Genomic DNA, 19424 nt, shown 5'->3' on the forward strand with positions numbered 1-19424 from the left:
ACCAGAATGCAGTCTGGATCAGAGAAAATAGCTTGAGGAAAGGTTTGCTCTCCTATATGGCTCATGATGTTTGGTGCTCTCCTGAACTCTCCCACCAATGTTCAATTTCAACTGCTTCTGGGACCATTCTTTTATTCTCATTCCGAGCAGTAACCTTCATGGCTATCCTACTCCTTCAAGCTTTTCAACGTGAATTTAGATGGCTTTCTGGGCGACCTTTGAGAACAGAACATCATTACTCTTCTCCACTTATTGCATTAGGATCCTCAATGGAACTTAAAAATGGCTTGGCCACATCCTCCTACAGAGTGCTGTCACTTCTAGTATGACTGCCGGTGCCTCTCCCAATTTGGAGGTGGAAGTTGACCTGCATGTTAGTATTATTGCACAAGAAAATTATGATTTTGAAATCTATGCAGCTAATGGGCACTGCAGTTAGTGCAGTTGCACTTGAGAGCCATGTTACTCAGCCTGCAGAATGAAGATTGTACCAACATTTCACAAAATGCTGTTTAATGGCCATCCCATCCTTACATTTCCTTGGTTAGGCTTTTGAGCTAAATTCTTAATATCATCTTTTTCTACATTGTTTCCTTGCTTTGTTTAAAATTATGCCTCAACAAATTCCATTAGATTTTTCATATATTGAAAAGCAAGAGATAATGCTGTTGTGGGTGATACTTCTATGATATTTAAATTTAAATGTGAACCAAAATTAATTTAAAGGAATTGATTTAATGGTTTTTTTTGTATTCCATCATGTATATGACAATTCTTTTTAAATAGAAAATCTAACATGAACTTTGGACTCTTGCTGCAATGTTTATGACTCAAAATATTTTACATCCAGTGAAGATTTTGGGGTTTTGCTATTTTACATGTGGATATGCTGCCCTCTGCTGTTCATGGTCCTACAAATACAAAGCTGCAGCAACAGATAAATATCTAAAATATTGGGAAGATCGGAAAGCTTTTAAAAGCCAACAGAAGGCAACTAAAAAAGTAATTAAGAAGGAAAAAATGGAATATGAAGGTAAGCTAGCTAATAATGTTAAAGAGAATACCAAAAATTCTTCAGATATTTAAAGTATAAAGGAGAGGCGAGAGTGGATATCAGACTGCTGGAAAACAGTGCTGGAGAGGTAATATTAGTGGACGAAGTGAATAAGTATTTTGCATCATTCTTCACTCTGGAAGACACTAGTAGTATGCCAGAAGTTTGAGAGTGTCAAGGGGCAGAAGTATGTAAAGCTGCCATTATTAGTGAGAAGGTTCTTAGGAAACTGAAAGGTCTGAAGGTAGATAAATCACCTGGACCAGATGGTATGCACACCAGGGTTCTGAAAGAGGTGGCTGAAAGAGATTGTGGAGGTATTTGAAATGACCTCTCAAGAATCAATTGATTCTGCATGGTTCTAGAGGAACAGAAGATTGCAAGTTAAGAGCCCATGGTATTACAGGAAAGATACTCGCATGGATAAAGTAGTGGCTGATTAGCAGGAGGCAAAATGTGGGAATAAAGGGAGCCTTTTCTGGTTGGCTGTCAGTGACTAGAGGTGTTCCACAGGGGTCTGTGTTGGGACTGCTACTTTTTAAATTGCTTGTCAGTGATTTAGAAAATGAAGTTGATGGCTTTGTTGCGACGCTTGCAGATGATCTGAAGATAGGTAGAGGGGCAGGTAGTTTTGAGGAAGTAGAGAGGACCTGGACAGATGAGATGAATGGGCAAAGAAGTGGCAGATGGAATACAGTGTTGGGAAGTGTATGGTCATACACTTTGGTATAAGAAATAGAAGGGTTGACTATTTTTTAAATGTAGAGAAAATTCAAAAATCTGAGGTACAAAGGGACTTGGGAGTCCTTGTGCAGGATTTCCTAAAGGTTAATTTGTAGGTTGAATCTGGAGAGGAAGGTAAATGCGATGTTCGCATTTATTTTGAGACGACTAGAGTATAAAAGCAAGGATGTAATGTTGAGGATTTATAAGGCACTGGTAAGGCTCACTTGGAGTATTGTGAGCAGTCTTGTGTCCCTTATCTAAGAAAGGATGTGCTGCCACTGGAGAGGGTTCAAAGGAGGTTTCCAAAAATGATTCCTGGATTGAAAGACTTGTCATATGAAGAGAGTTTGATGGCTCTAGGGCTGTACTCACTGGAATTCAGAAGAATGAGGGGTGACCTGATTGAAACCTATGGACTGGTGAAATGTCTCGATAGAGTGGATGCGGAGAGCATGTTCCCTGTGGTGGGGGAGTCTAAGACCAGAGGCTACAGCCTCAGAAAAGAAGCGCATCCTTTTAGAATGGAGATGAGGTGCAGTTTCTTCAGACAGAGTGTGGTGAATCTGTAGTAATTGTTGCACAGGCAACTGTGGAGGCCAAGTCATCAGTATATTTAAGGCAGAGATTGATAGATTCTTGATTGGTCAGGGCTGAGAGGGAAAATGGATCAGTCATGATGAAATGGCAAAACAGACTCGATGGTGCAAAAGGCCTAATTCTGCTTCTATATCTTATGGCCTTATGGAATGGCTCTGATAGCTGAAAACTTCTCAGAGCAAAGATGAATTGCTTTCCTCAGGTTTATATTGTGCTATGTTAGAACAGCATGTGAGGCCAAAGATGGAGGTTAGAAGTTGGAACGGGAAACAGAACTGAAGAGACAGATGACTGAAACTGATAGTCACCAAATGGAGGTGTACTGCAACAGCCAAATAGAGTTTTGTTTCTTTAATGCAGAAAAGACTATATTGTAAATGAATGTAAGATACTTCATGGGAAAATGTGTGAATGAATTGATGCTTCACTTGGAAGAACTGGTTAGGTCACTGAATGGTGGGAAGGGGTGAAGTAAAGGAATAGGAATAATGTCTCCTGCATTATGTTAGAACTGAAGAATGAACCAAGGAATTATGCAGGCAGCTGCCACTTCCAAATGCTGAAAAGAAAGGGGAGGGGATGGGAAGATACGTCTGGTGGTGAAATTTCATTGAAACTAGAGGAAATTATGGAGAATGATCCATTAAATGTGGAGGCTGATGAGTGGATGTTGAGGAGAGTGTACTCTGTCCTTGCTCTGACTAAAAGAAAAGAAAGAGAACAGAAATGGAAACACTGTGATTTCCTCTCATAATGGTAGACAGGAAGCAATAGTTAAGGAAAAAGGAAGACCTGTTGCACGGGAGTTACTGGAGTGTCAAGGCTCGTCATCAAAACAAATGCAAAGGAGACAGGAAAAATGGAAGACTGGAATGCTTACAGGAAGCATGGTGGGAGGATGTGTTGTTGAGATAACTCTGTGAGTCTGTGGGCTTGTACTAAATATTCATCTTGAGCCTATTCCCTGAGAAACAGTTGGAGATAGAGAAGTCGGTGAAAGAAAGAGTCAGAGATAGATATGTGAAAGTGAGAACAGAGTGGAAATTGCAAATGAAGTGAATAAGTTATAAAGCCTTGTACCTGTGCCAGAAGCAGTACCAATATAGTCATCAACATGACAGAAAAAGAGTTGAGGAAGGTAACTGGAATAAAGGCTGCTCCATACAATTCCATAAAGAGGCAGACACAGTTCTGGCTGAGGTGAGATCCCATTGCCATATCTTTGCTGTGGAGAAAGAGAATGGAGTTGAAGGAGAAGTTATTCAATGTAAGGATATGTTCAGTAATGTGAATGAAGGTGCTGGTGAAGGGGGGCCTTGTTAAGACTTAATTCAAGGAAGAAGCAAAGATCCATCAGACTACATTGGCATAGCCTGTATATACAGACAGACTGAACATTCATGCTGCAGATGAGTCTGTAGGAATTAAGAGTCTGGAAATGTTCTAAGTGGCAGATGTCATGAGGAGTATTGACAAAGAATTAATATCTGAATTCTTTTTTATGAGCAGTTTGAGCCAATGAGTCTATCCTGGCCAGCTCAGTTTGTGGATCTTGGGAGGAGATAGAAGTGGGCTGTGTGTGTGGCTGAAGGATTGAGACTGAAGGTGGAGGAAATCATATCAGCGATTCTTGGAGATAATGGACTCAGCAATGACTCAATATAGTCAGTGCTATTGTCAAGGTTCAGAAGGAGGTATAAGGAGTTGTTTAAAAGTTGGCATGGCACATCTTCACTGTCGATCTTCAATTACTCTTTTCCTCCTTTCCGTTCTCAAATAGTCTGTGTCACAACCACGGATCGGCAGCACAGTAGATACGGCAATTGCACTTGTGAATATGCGCGTGTCAGCTAATTATTATTTAATCATGACAGTATTTAACTACATACTTGTCGTCGTAGTGCTTGTGAACACTTGGTTCGCTGCCTGTTTGCTTTTGGCCTTCCCTGAGAAATTGGACTTTTGAGTCAACTGACATTGAATGTGAGTGGTATTTGTTTAACGTTTAGATTTTCTTTTCAGCTGCAGTATAGGCTTCATTTCCTATTTGAGAGTTTTAGTTAACGAGCCCTATTTGGCCTAGCGCTTATTGTTTATTTTCCCTTTAACACTGTTCGCAATAAAGTTTTGTGAACTATCGATCTGCTTCAGTACCTCCCATGCCAAACTTGGGTCATATTCGAACCTGGTAACAGCAAGTCTCAACAATGCAAAGATGGACCCAGGAGAGAGAGAGCAGCTGCCCTTAGCCGTGAGATTCATCGGTCAGGTAGGAGACAAGCTCCAGGCAATGGAATCTGTTCTCAGTGAAGTTACGGAGGCAATGAGACAGATAACCTTGTGCCGCCAAGCCCAGTCTCACTTGGAGAAACAGGTATTGTCCCTAGCCGTAACTGTTCAACAGCTCACTACAGACAATCAGACTCAGGTGTCTGCGATTTCCACACTCACGGCGGCCATCCACGAACTTGCTGTGAACAGTCAACATCAGCTGACAGCCATTAATGTTCTTGCACTCCCAGCTCAATTCAGCAGCTTCAGGCCACCTCAATCACACTCCCAGCTTCTCGCAGGTCCTCCTTTTCTGCTGCCCCGACAATCTCTGCTACTAATGCTCCCGCGCCCAGACCAGAGCCGACTCCCACGACCGTACAGGAACCGAGTATTCCACCACCAGGCAGATATTCTGGTGATCCCGATGGTTGCAGGAATTTTATTACCCAATGCGAGCTAATATTCCAAGCTCAGCCTTGTTGTTTTGGTGATGATGCATGAAAATTGGTGAACGTGGTCAATCTTCTTGACAGACTTCCACTCAGCCTGTTCAATGCTTTACGGGAGCAAGGATACCCCACAGCCCAGTTGTTCCGACATTTTGTGGCAGAGTTAAGGAGGGTTTTTGATCTTCCAGTACGGGGTCAAATGGCTGCCACCGACTCTTGGACCTGCGCCAAGGCAGAGGAATTGTGAGAGCCTATGCAGTGAAATTCCGTACCCTTGCAGTAGAGATGGGATGGAATGAGAGATCTCTCATCACTGCCTTCCAGCGTGCACTGAACACAGGGGTCTGGTATGAGATCGTCATCTGGGACGAACAGGATATTCTGGATGACCTGATTAATCTGGCTATTGGAGTTGACGACCGGGTAACTGAGTGGCACAGGGCAAGAATGTTTCAAACTTCCTACGCACCACCTGATCACTGTCTTTCCTCGCCCTCTCCCCCTCCCTCACCACCCAGCACCCAGCCCACGGAAGAGCCTATGCAAGTGGGGTGCATGCGCCTGTCTCAGGAGGATGAGAGCAGCACCGGAGAATAGGTTCTTGCCTCTATTGTGATGATCCAGGACACTTTCAGGCAGCATGTTTCAAGCATCCAGTGAAAGAGAATACCCGTCAGCAGGGAGGGCAATCCTGACGGGTTGGTTCTCTCTTCAGTCAGCTTCCCCTAATCCTGTAATGCTTACATCTTCCTTTTCATGGAGGTCTCAGACCCATTTGACTCCAGTTATTGACTCTGGTGCAGCCGGGAATCTAATGGACATCTCTCTCGCTCAGAGATGGGAAGTTCCAACTCAGGGGTTAAGAGAAAAGATCGATGTCAAGGTGCTGGACAGTCGACCTCTGGGAACCGACCAGACCCACCTTTCCATCCAACCCCTCCAACTAGTGCTCCAAGGCAACCATCATGAAGAAGTATCTTTCTATCTGGTTAATTCACCGGAACTGCTACTGGTTCTTGGTCTCCCCTGGCTATCCTGACATTACCCACAGATCGATTGGTCTCTGAAGGTACTCCAAGAGTGGGGACCGGCATGCCTGTCTACCTGTCTGGGTCCAGCTCAAGCTCCATTCCATGAATCCCCTCCTGTGTCAGCTGAGGATGTGGACCTGTCTGGGTCCAGCTCAAGCTCCATTCCATGAATCCCCTCCTGTGTCAGCTGAGGATATGGACCTGTCTGGGATTCCAGCTGAAAATGCGGATCTCCTTGAGGTTTTCAGTAAAAGAAATGCCACCACCCGGCCCCCACACCAGCTATACGACTGTGCCATAGACCTCCTACCTGGCACTAGTCCTCCCCGGGGCCAGCTCTTTTCCCTCTCTCATCCTGAAACGGTGGCCATGGAGGAATACATTAAGGGGGCAATGAGCATGGGGTTTATCCGTCCATCAACCTCGCCGGCATGAGCGGGCTTCTTTTTTGTGAGCAAGAAAGATAGCAAGCTCCGTCCCTGCATCAATTATCGGCCCCTGAACAACATCACTGTGAAGAACCGCTACCCTCTTCCCTTGCTGGCATCCGTGCCTGAACATCTCCAGGGAGCAACCATATTTTCCAAAATTGATCTGCGCAATGCTTACAATCTGATTCGCATAAGAGAAGGGGGTGAGTGGAAAATGGCTTTCAGCGCCTCTAATGGCCACTATGAATACCTAGTGATGCCTTTTGGTCTGGCCAATGCTCCCATTGTATTCCAGGCCCTGGAATAATGATGCGCTCAGCGACATGTTGAACCAGTTCGTGTTTGTGTATTTAGATAACATCCTTATCTATTCCCACTCTCATCAGGAACACGTCCAGCATGTCTGAAGAGTACACAGACACCTTCTGGATAATAACCTGTACATCAAGCCTGAAAAATGTACATTCCAGGTGTTGTTGTTGGGCTATATACTTACCCCATCCAGTGTTCAAGTGGATCCTAGTAAAGTTCAGGCAGTTGCAAAGTGGCCCAAACCATCTACAGTAAAACAGGTACAGCGCTTCATGGGGTTTGCGAACTTTTATGGCTGCTTCATCCGGAATTTCAGCTCTATCGCGGCTCCAATTAATGCACTCACCAAGAAGACCTCGGCAGGATTCCACTGGACGGAAGATACCGACCAAGCATTTTCCGAGCTAAAGAGATGTTTCACCACCGCCCCGCTGCTGCAACACCCCGACCCATCTCAGCCAGTCATTGTCGAGGTGGGTGCATCCAATGTCGGCATTGGAGCTGTCCTCTCTCAGCGCTCGTCTGCAGCTAGCCGGCTGCACCCTTGTACCTCTCTTTCCCGTTGCTTTACTCCGACCAAGAGGAATTATGATGTTGGGAACCGGGAGCTTCTGGCTGTCAAGGAGGCCCTGGAGGAATGGCGACACTGGCTGGAGGGGGCAGAGCATCCATTCTTGGTCTGGACAGATCACAAGAATCTCTCCTACATTCAGGATGCTCAGAGACTCAACTCTCGTCAAGCTCAGTGGGCTCTGTTCTTCACACAGTTCAATTTCGTCTTCACTTATCATCCCGGCAGCAAGAATACAAAGGCCGACGCTCTCTCCCGGCAGATCGACGGATCTGCAGACAATGCCAATCCAGAGCCCATTCTTCCTCGCTCGTGCATCACACTGCTCCGGTGATCTGGGGAATAGAGGCAGATGTGAGGGCCGCCCAACAATCAGATCCAGGCCTGGATGGGGGACCTCCCAAATGGCTGTTTGTCCCTGCTGCAGTTCATTCCAAAGTGTTTGAATGGAGTCACTCCTCCCATCTGGCTGGACATCCAGGAATTCAATGGACTCAGAAGTTTATAAAGAGACAATTTTGTTGCCCATCTATGTCCCAGGATGTTCACGACTTTGTATCTGCCTGTCCCACCTGCGCTTGGAACAAGACATCACACCAGCGTCCTGCAGCTCTGTTATGTCCACTGCCTGTGCCCCACCGCCCCCAGTCCCACTTCTCAGTAGATTTCATCACTGGTCTGCCCCCGTCCAATGGAAACACCACCATTTTGGTCATTGTGGATTGATTTTCCAAGGCTGCTCATTGCCCTCCCCAGGCTCCCATCAGCTTGTGAGACTGCCACACTCATGGTTCAACTTGTGTTCAGCCTCCATGGCTTTCCTCAAGACATAGTGTCTGATCATGGACCACAGTTCACTTCCCGCTTTTGGAAGCTTTCTGCTCTCTCGTAGGAGCCACGGCCAGCCTCTCGTCTGGCTTCCACCCCCAATCTAATGGCCAGACTGAGAGTGAACCAGGAGTGGGAGACAACCCTGCCCAGTCTTGCTTCTTCCAACCCCACGGCCTGGAGTTCCCAATTGGTTTGGGCAGAGATTGCCCACAATAACCTCCAGTCGTCCTCCACCAGTATGTCTCCCTTTGAATACCAGAGGGAATTCCAGCCCCCGCTCTGCCCTGATCTGGAGATCAACATAGGACTTCCTGCTGCTGAACACCTGACCCAGCACTACGAGCCAGAGCTTCTCTACTGCGTGCCCAGAAACAGCATTCCCGGCAGGCTGATCAGCTCCGTCGACAGGTAGGCCATTCAAGCCAGGAGAGGAGGTCTGGTTGGCATCAAGGGATCTTCCCTTGACAGTCGAGAACCAGAAAATGGCGCCGTGCTACGTGGGACCATTTGTAGTGGAAGAAGCTGTCAACAAGATGTCCTATACATTGCGTCTACCAGCATCACTGAAGATGCACCGAGTATTCCATGTTTCCCAGCTCAAGCAGTTTCTACCTCTCCCTGGCCCAAGTCACCCCACCTTCCCCTCCTCCCCGCCTGGCAGATGGTTCCCTTGTCTATACTGTGCGTCATAGAGCTTGTCGCGACTTGGACAGAGCACAGCAACACTTCACTGCCTGTTTGCTTTCGGCCATCCCTGAGAAATTGGACTTTTGAGTCATCTGACATTGAAGGCTAGTGGTATTTGTTTAATGTTCAGATTTTCTTTTCAGACACAGTATAGGCTTCGTTTCCCATTTGAGAGTTTTAGTTAACGGCCCCTACTTGGCCTAGCGTTCCTTGTTTATTTTCCCTTTAATACAGTTTGCAATGAAGTTTTGTGAACTATCGACCTGCTCTGTGTCTCTCACTCCACACTTGGGCCATATTCGAACCTGGTAACAGTCTGAGGGCTTTTCACTTCTTTCTTAAACAGAAATTCTCTCTTCCTCTTTCTTCCCTCTCCCTTTTTTTTCTATTGCATTCTCTTTTGGTAAGAGAATAAAAGCAAGGCATTTGACATGGTACCCTATGCAAGGCTTATTGAGAAAGTAAGGAGGCATAGGATCCAAGGGGACATTGCTTTGTGGATCCAGAACTGGCTTGCCCACAGAAGGCAAAGAGTGTTTGTAGACAGGTCATGTTCTGCATGGAGGCTGGTGACCAGTGGTGTGCCTCAGGAATCTGTTCTGGGACCCCTACTCTTTGTGATCTTTATAAATGACCTGGATGCGGAAGTGGAGGGGATGGGTTAGTAAATTTGCTGCTGACAAAATTGTCGGGGGGGTTGTGGATAGTGTGGAGGGATGTTCAACCCAGATAAGTGTGAGGTGGTTCATTTTGGTAGATCAAATGTGATGGTAGAATACTGTATAGTATTAATGGTAAGACTCTTGGCAGTATGGAGGATCAGAGGGATCTTGGGGTCTGAGTCCATATGACACTCAAAGCTGCTGCACAGGTTGACTCTGTGGTCAAGAAGGCATATGGTGCATTGGCCTTCATCAACTGATGGATTGAGTTTAAGAGCCAAGAGGTAATGTTGCAGCTATATAGGACACTGGTCAGACCCCACTTGGAGTACTGCGCTCAGTTCTGGTCACCTCACTACAGGAAGGATGTGGAAGCCATAGAAAGGGTGCAGAAGAGATTTACAAGGATGTTGCCTGGATTGGGGAACATGCCTTATAGAAATAGGTTGAGTAAACCCGGTCTTTTCTCCTTGGAGCAACGAAGGATGAGAGGGGACCTGATAGAGGTGTACAAGATGATGAGAGGCATTGATCGTGTGGATAGTCAGAGGCATTTTTCCCAGGGCTGGAATGGCTAGCATGAGAGTGCACAGTTCTAAGGTGCATGGAAGTAGTTACAGAGGAGATGTCAGGGGTAGGTTTTTTAGGCAGAGTGGTGAGTGTGTGGAATGGGCTGCTGGCAATGGTAGTGGAGGTGGAAACAAAAGGGTCTTTTAAGAGACTCCTGGATAGGTACATGGAGCTTAGAAAAGTAGAGGGCAATGGGTAACCCTAGGTAATTTCCAAGGTAAGGACATGTTTGGCACAGTTTTGTGGGCCAAAGGGCCTGTATTATGCCATCGATTTTCAATGTTTCTCTTCTTCCTCTCTCTTTTTCTTTCTCCCCTTCCTTTTCTTTCTCTCATTTTCTTAATCCTTTTGCCCTTTTATATGCTCTCTCTTTGGCTGTGACTTCTCTTGTTAGTCATGGTTGCATTTTCCTGCCTTTAGAATACTTCGTCCTCTTTTTGACGTACAGTATATATCCTATGCCTTCCGAATTGTTTTCAGAAAATCCAGCCATTGCTGCTCTGCCATCATCCCTACCAATGTGCTTTTCCAATCAATTTTTGCCAGCTCATTTTCCATACCTCTGTAATTCCGTTTACTGCACTGTAATACTGATACATCCAACTTTAGCTTCTTCATCAAATATGAGGGCAGAATATAGTATTAATGGTAAGACTCTTGGCAGTGTGGAGGATCAGAGGGATCTTGGGGTCTGAGTCCATAGGACGCTCAAAGCAGCTGCACAGATTGACTCTGTGGTTAAGAAGGCATACGGTGTATTGGCCTTCGTCAATCATGGAATTGAATTTAGGAACCGAAAGGTAATGTTGCAGCTATATAGGACCCTGGTCTGACCCCACTTGGAGTACTGTGCTCAGTTCTGGTCGCCTCACTACAGGAAAGATGTGGAAACCATAGAAAGGGTGCAGAGGAGATTTACAAGTATGTTGTCTGGATTGGGGAGCATGCCTTATGAGAATAGGTTGAGTGAACCCAGCCTTTCCTCCTTGGAGTGACAGAGGATGAGAGGGGACCTGATAGAGGTGTACAAGAAGATGAGAGGCATTGATTGTGTGGATAGTCAGAGGCTTTTTCCCAGGGCTGAAATGGTTGCCACAAGAGGACATAGGTTTAAGGTGCTGGGGAGTAGGTACAGAGGAGATGTCAGGGGTAAGTTTTTTACTCAGAGAGTGGTGAGTGCATGGAATGGGCTGCCGTCAACAGTGGTGGAGGCGGATCTTTTAAGAGACTTTTGGATAGGTACAGTACATGGAGCTTAGAAAAATAGAGGGCTATAGGTAAGCCTAGCAATTTCTGAGGTAGGGACATGTTCGGCACAACTTTGAGGGCCGAAGGGCCTGTATTGTGCTGTAGGTTTTCTGTGTTTCTATCTCAAATGGCAAGGTGAGTTCTATCATATTATGATTATTGACCCTAAGTGTCCTTTTACCTTAAGCTCTCTAATCAATTCCAGTTTATAGCACAACACCTAACCCAGATTAGCTGATCCCCTGGTCGGCTCAACCATTAGCTGCTCTCTTCTTTTAGTCATGTAAAGTTGTGCTCTTGGGATCCAAAACCAACCTGATTTTCCCAATCTACCTGCAAATCGAAATCCCCCATGATATTGTAACATTGCACTTTATATGCATTTTTATCTCCCTTCATAATTTGTAGACCATATCCTTACTACTGTTGGGGGTCTGTACATTACTCAATCCAGGGTCTCTTTACCCTTGCAGTTCCTTAGCTCTACCAACAACATTGTCCCATTTCTCCTTATTGCCCTTTATCTGAGCAACTGACTTTCTTTTGCATGGCCATCATCTCCCCCTTTTGTTCCTTGCCGCTTGGCTAAACTAATGAGTAATGTCCAACAGTCAATTCAACTACCAACAAATCAATGGGATACAAGAACAAACCAGAACACCCTGCTTCTCTCACATCACCTGTCAGAAACCCATACAAGGTTAGAGCCCATAGAATTCAAGATAGTTTGGTACACTGCTTCTAATTCAGGCTCAGTAATAGGAGATAAAAGATGATGGTAGGAGGTTTGCACAGGAACCCTTGGATAAGCAGGGTATTACAGGGATACACTACTGTCACAATGGGGCTATTCTTAGGGTGAAGGAGCAACATCTCATATTTCATCTGGGTAGCTTTAACCTGATGGTATGAATGTCAATTTCTCTCATTTCTGGTTATTCCCCTTGCCCCCTTTCTTTTCTCTTTCCCCTTTCTGGCATCCCTTTTACCCGTTCTTTTCTCCTCACCTGCCCATAACCTTCTTCTCGTGCCTTCCTCCTTCCCTATATCCAATGGTTCACTCTCCTTTCCTATTTGAGTCCTTCTTCATCAGCCCTTTACCTTTCCCACCTGTCACCTCCCAGCTTCTCACTTCATCCCACTTCCCCCACTGGTTGGGACTCTGCAGGATATTACTGCACTTCTGGTTGGCACATTAGAGAAAGGAAACAGTGCAGAGGAGATTCACCAGAATTTTCCCTGGAATGAAATGTCTCAATTTGGAGGAAAGGTTTGATAGGCTACTTTTTTTTTCCTTGGAACGGACAATGGGTGAGGGGAGGCTTTTATAGAGGTCTATAAAAGTATGAGAAGCATATAGAGTAAGACAGGTGGTGGAGTGGAAAGAGGTTCTACCAATGGTGGTATAAGGCACTCCTTCCCTCTGCTAGCTTGTAGGTCACCCTTAAGCAAGGTGTAGCACCTGCTTAACCCCCAGTCAGGGTCACGTGAATCCAGGAGAGCAGGTAGTGGATGGCTGTATGAGCAGCTGGTGATATCACAAGTCCTGGTTATACAACCATTGATGCCAGGCAGACAATTTCTAAGGGGTATTGATAACATCTGGGGTCACTCGTCTTGTAAAGACACTGCCCAGAAGAAGGCAAAGGCAAACTACTTTGGTAGAAAAATTTGCAAAGAACAATCATGCCATCACATAGTATTTGATGATGATTATGATGAAACATCAAGAAACTTCTCCCCGTGACAACAATGACCAAAAGCTACATGCTTGCAGTGAGGAGCAAGAGATTTAATGGGTATAGAGTCATAGAGATACATAAACAGACCTTTTGGTCCAACTTGATGGTTGGCATGAACATGGTGGGATAATGAGCCTGTTTGTATTTTGTATTACTCCATAATGAGACGGTTCAGATAAATTAAGGTAGAAGGATACTTGAGAAGGCCTTGGCGGGCAGAATTAAGGAAAAGGTCCAAGGCATTCTACAAGTATGTGAAGAACAAGAGGATAAGGCATGAAAGAATAGGACCTATCAAATGTGACAGTGGGAAAGTGTGTATGGAACTGGAGGAAATAGCAGAGGCATTTAATGAATACTTTACTTCAGTATTCACTATGGTTTAGTATTTTTGTGGCTTTTTTTTAGTTAGTTTCATTATGTAGGGAAAGGGGGATTTGGAGGCCAGTGTTCTTTTTGTGTTTCATGTGGGGGGAGTGAGTTTGGGGGTCGATGTTCTTGTTGTGTTTTGTGCAGGAAGGGGCGTTTGAGAGTTGATGGTGGTGTTGCTGTTCTTCTTTTTCTTGGTTTCATAGCTATCCAGAGAAAGAATATCTCAGAGTTGTATACTTTGATAATAAATGAATCTTTGAATCTTTAAAAGGAGGGTGATAGATGTTGCTGATTGAAGAATGTTCAAGTCTATTTCCATTCCAGCTGTTAACAATTTATATCTTTGATTTAGGTGAAAGAAATTGATGTAATAAGGCTAAGTTTTTTGGTGAACCCTGATGAGCTTTCCCATAGAACGGTCTAGACAGGATTTACTTCCTTAGCTAAAGAAAAACATACTTGTGATAGATCCTGATTAGATCTATCCTAGCTTGTTGAAAGAAACAAGAGAAGAAATACTGAGGCCTTGATGAAAATCTTTGTATCCTGTCTAACCACAAGTGAGATCCTGGAGGATTGGAGAGTACCCAATGTTGTTTCTCTGTTTCTGAAGGAAAATAGGGCAAAGCCAGGAAATGTGAGCATTATAACAGTAGTAGGGAAGCTATTTGAGATGATTCTTAGAGATAGAATTTACAAAGATTTGGAAGAATATGTGATAATCAGGGACAATCACACGCCTTTGTAGGGCAGGTCATGTCTTACAAACTTATTTTAAGTTTTTTGTGGATGTGATCAAAGTGATTGATGAGGGAAGGGAAGACCATACTCTCTACATGGACTTTAGAAAGCCATTTGACACCGACTTGTAATAGGTTGAGCAGGAAGTTTAATATGTATGGGATCCACTGAAAATTGGTAGTTTGGATTCAGGCAACACACACAATATGCTGGTGGAATGCAGCAGGTCAGGCAGCATCTATAGGGAGAAGCACTGTCGACGTTTTGGGCCGAGACCCTTCGTCAGGACTAACTGAAAGGAAAGATAGTAAGAGATTTGAAAGTAGGAGGGGGAGGGGAAAATGCGAAATGATCAGAGAAGACCGAAGGGGATGGGTGAAGCTGAGAGCCGGAAAGGTGATTGGCAAAAGGGATACAGAGCTGGAGAAGGGAAAGGATCATGGGATGGGAGGCCTAGGGAGAAAGAAAAGGGGAGGGGGGAGCACCATAGGGAAATGGAGAACAGGCAGAGTGATGGGCAGAGAGAGAGAGAAAAAAAGCTAAATATATCAGGGATGGGGTAAGAAGGGGAGGAGGGGCATTAACTGAAGTTAGAGAAGTCAACGTTCATGCCATCAGGTTGGAGGCTACCCAGCCGGTATATAAGGTGTTGTTCCTCCAACCTGAGTGTGGCTTCATCTTGACAGTGGAGGAGGCCATGGATAGACATATCAGAATGGGAATGGGACGTGGAATTAAAATGTATGACCACTGGGAGATCCTGCTTTCTCTGGTGGACAGAGCGTAGGTGTTCAGTGAAACGGTCTCCCAGTCTGCATCGGGTCTCACCAATACATGAAAGGCCACACCGGGAGCACCGGACACAGTATACCACACCAACTGACTCACAGGTGAAGTGTCGCCTCACTTGGAAGGACTGTCTGGGGCCCTGAATGGTGATGAGGGAGGAAGTGTAAGGGCAGGTGTAGCACTTGTTCCGCTTGCAAGGGTAAGTGCCAGGAGGGAAATCGGTGGGAAGGGATGGGGGGGATGAATGGATAAGGGAGTCGCGTAGGGAGTGATCCCTGTGGAAAGCAGAAAGGGGGGGAGGGAAAGATGTGCTTTGTAGTGGGATCCCGTTGGAGGTGGCGGAAGTTACAGAGAATTATACGTTAGACCCGGAGGTTGGTGGGGTGGTAGGTGAGGACAACGGGAACCCTATCCCGAGTGGGGTGGTGGGCGGATGGGGTGAGGGCAGATGTGCGAGGAAGAGACCCAACACTACCTCCTCCTTTACCTTGAAATGTTGTAGTATATTAATACGCTCAGCACTTCACATTCTTCTCCTTGGTAAATGTTGAGGAATAGATATGTGGGCAGATTAAGGAAAGGTGTAAAAAAAAAGTTGTCATGGCAAACTTCAACTTCTCTAATATAAACAAGAACCTCTGAGTGCAAGAGATTTAGATGGGGTAGAATTTGTTATGTGCATCTAGCAGGGTTTCTTAAAGCAATATGTAGATAGTCCAACAAGAGGAGGGACTGTACTGGACCTGGTGTTGGGTACTGGGCCTGACCAGGTGGCAAGCCTTTCAGAGGGTGAACAGTTAGGAACCAGTGAACACAACCCCTTAAGTTTTAAGATAACTATTGGTAAGCATGGACCTTGGGGGAGGGTGTTAAATTGGACCAGGGCAAATTATGAAAGAATTAGCAGGGACTAGGGAGAGTTAACTGGGAACAGCAGTTTTTGGTCAAGTCCAAGTCTGACATGTGGAGGAAGACCAACCAAACAGAGTACAGGACAAGTATGTTCCAGGAAGAAGGAAGGACAAGGGTGGCAAGGTAAGAGAACCTTGGATGTTGAGAGAGGTGATGAATTTAGTCAAGAAGAAAGGGGATAAGCAAGTAAAGATTTGGAAGATAGAATCAACCAGCACTTGAGGATTATAAAAAAGTCAGAAAGGAACACAAGAAGGGAATTAGGAGAGCAAGGAGGGGCCATGAAAACTCCTTGACAAGTAAGATTAAAGAGAATCCCAAGGCACTCTATACATACATACTCACAGAGTATGAGGATAACTAGGGAGAGGGTAGGACCACTCAAGGATAAAGGGGTGTAAATATGCTTTGATGCAGGGGATGTGTTATATGCTGTGTGTTGGGTGCTGTTGGCAATGTGTTTTGCACCATGGCCCCAGAGAAATGCTGTTTCATTTGGGTATATTCATATATTGACATTATATAACCTCTATTGACATCAAAGGATCTGGGGTTGAGAGGGTGAACAGTATTAAGTTCCTCAGCATAAACATCACCAAGGATCTTACGTGGTCTGTAAGATACCGGCTGTGTGGTGTAAAAGGCACAACACCACCTCTTTCACGTCAGACGGTTGAAGAAGTTTGGTATGGGCCCCAAAACCTAAGAAGTTTCTATAGGGGCACAATTAAGAGCATCCTGATTGGCTGCGTCACTGCCTGATATGGGAACTGTACTTCCCTCAATCGCAGTACTCTGCAGAGAGTGGTGCGGAAATCCCAGCAGATCTGTAGATGAGAACTTCCTACTATTCAGGACATTTACAAAGACAGGTATGTAAAAAGGGCCCAAGGATCATTGGGGACCCGAATCACCCCAAGCACAAACTGTTCCAGCTGCTACCATCCAAGAAACAGTACCGCAGCATAAAAGCCAGGACCAACAGACTCTGGGACAGCTTCTTCCACCAGGCCATCAGACTACTTAATTCATGCTGACACAACAGTATTTCTATGTTATTTATATTGACTATCCTGTTGTACATACTATTTATTATAAATTACTATAAATTGCACATTGCGCGTTTAGATGGAGACGTAACGTAAAGATTTTTGCTCATGTGTATGAAGGATGTAAGTAATAAAATCAATTCAATTCAATATTGTTGAATGAAAAGTAAACTTGAAATTGAACTTGGACTTGATGTGGGTGAGGTCCTTAATGAGTACTTAATATCAGTATTTACCTAGGAGAAAAATGTGAAGGATAGGGTGATCAGTGCTGAGCGTATTAATATACTACAACATTTCAAGGTAAAGGAGGAGGTAGTGTTGGGTCTCTCAAAGAGCTTTATAGTAGGTAAGTCCCCAGGGCCTGATGGGATATAATTCAGGTTACTGAGGAAGGCAAGAGAAGAGATTGCTGGGGCCTTTGCCAATATCTTTACATGCTTGTCTAGCTACAGGCGAGATCCCAAAGGTCTGGCAAGTGGTTAAGGTTGTTTCATTATTCAAGAAGATAACCAGGAATAATCTTGAAACTATAAACCAGTGAGTCTCATGTCAGTGGTAGGGAAAGAATTGGAGAGATCTCTACTGGAGCAAGTTCTTAGGGATAGGATTTAGGAACATTTGGAAAACCATGATCTAATTCTTTCTACGGGACAAGTTTTGTCTTACTAACGTGCTTGAGTTTTTTGGCAAGATAACAAGGGTGATTGATGACAATAGAGCTGTGGATGTTCTCTACATGGATTTTAGTAAGATGTTTGGTGAGGTCCCTCATGGGAAACTCATCCAGATGATTAAGATGCATGGGATCAGAAGTGAATTGGCCATTTGGATTCAGAACTCACTTGCCCATAGAAGACACAGAGTGAAAGTCAAAGGGACTTTTCTGAGTTAAGTGTTCCGCATGGATCTGTACAGGGATTTCTGCTGCTTGTGATGTATTTAAATGATCTGGATGAAAATGTACATAGTTTGATTAGGAAGTGTGCAGGTAATATGAAGATTGGTGGTGTTGGGGATAGCGTAGATGACTGGCAAATAATACAGCAGGATATAGATCCATTGCAGATACTGCATGAGTGGAGAAATGGCAGATGGAGTTTAACCCAGCCAAATATGAAGGGTTGCACCTTGGTAGGTCAAATGTAAAGAGACAATACACTGTTAAGGACAAGATCCTTAAATGTGTTGATGAGCAATGAGACCTTGGGATCCAAGTTCATAGATCCCTGAAAGTGTCTACACAGGTTGATAGGGTTGTTAAGAAGGCAAATGGCATGCTTGCATTTATTAGTCGAGGCATTTAGTTCAAAAGTCAGGAAGTTATGTTGCAACTTTATAAAACTCTAGTTAGGCTGCATCTGTAGTATTGTATACAGTTCTGGTCATGCCATTATAGAAAAAATATCAAGGCTCGGAGAGGGTGCAGAAGAGTTTTACCAAGATACTGTATGGATTAGAGGGCATGTGCTATAATGGGAGATTGGACAAACTTGTGTCACTTTCTCTGGAGCAGTGGAAGCTGGGTGGAGATCTGATAGAGGTTTAGGAAATAATGAGAGGCATACATAGAGTAGATAGAGAATATACTTTTCCAAGAATTGAAATGTGTAATACCAGACAGCATGCATTTAAGGTTAGAAGGATTAATTGCAAAGGAGTTGTGAGGGATAAGACTTTTACACAGAGTGTTGGGTGCCTGCAATGTGCTGCTGGGGTGGTAGTAGAGGAAGAAACATTGGAGACTTTTAAGAAACTTTTAGATAGGCACATGAATGCAAGGAAAATTAATGGATATTGGCATTATTTAGGTGGAAGAGATTAGTTTTGTTAGCCATTTGATTAATAATTTAATTGAGTACAGTACAACATTATGGGCCAAAAGGCCTGTTCCCGTGCTGTACTGTTCAAGTTCAAGTTTAATTGTCATTCAGCCATATATAAATAGACATGAATACAGTCAAATGAAACAGTGTTATTCTAAGGCCAAGGTGCAAAATACAGTACCAACAGACATACACTGCACAAGGCACATATACTGCAGTGCATACACTGTAAGATGTACATACATACAAGCACATACAAGATATCAGTAAAATACTGTCATACAAAAAAATATAGTCCAAGACCCTAAGCCCATGAATTTTACAGCAGTCTGCAGTCGAACACATTATGAGTTGTCTTTTGCTGAGTGAATACTGGAGGGCAGCTTTGACCCTAGCTTGGATGCAGCACCACACCACCACCCTACCCTACCCCACCCCTCCCCAACTCCAGTGGAGCGCACCAACTTCACCTCTCTCCTGGGTGGCAGTAAACAGGCATAAGAGGCATCACCGCAGCTTGAGGCCTCATCCTCACTATGACTGAGGGCAT

The sequence above is a fragment of the Hemitrygon akajei genome, chromosome 1 (assembly GCF_048418815.1).
Source record: "Hemitrygon akajei chromosome 1, sHemAka1.3, whole genome shotgun sequence".
Lineage (NCBI taxonomy): Eukaryota > Metazoa > Chordata > Chondrichthyes > Myliobatiformes > Dasyatidae > Hemitrygon > Hemitrygon akajei.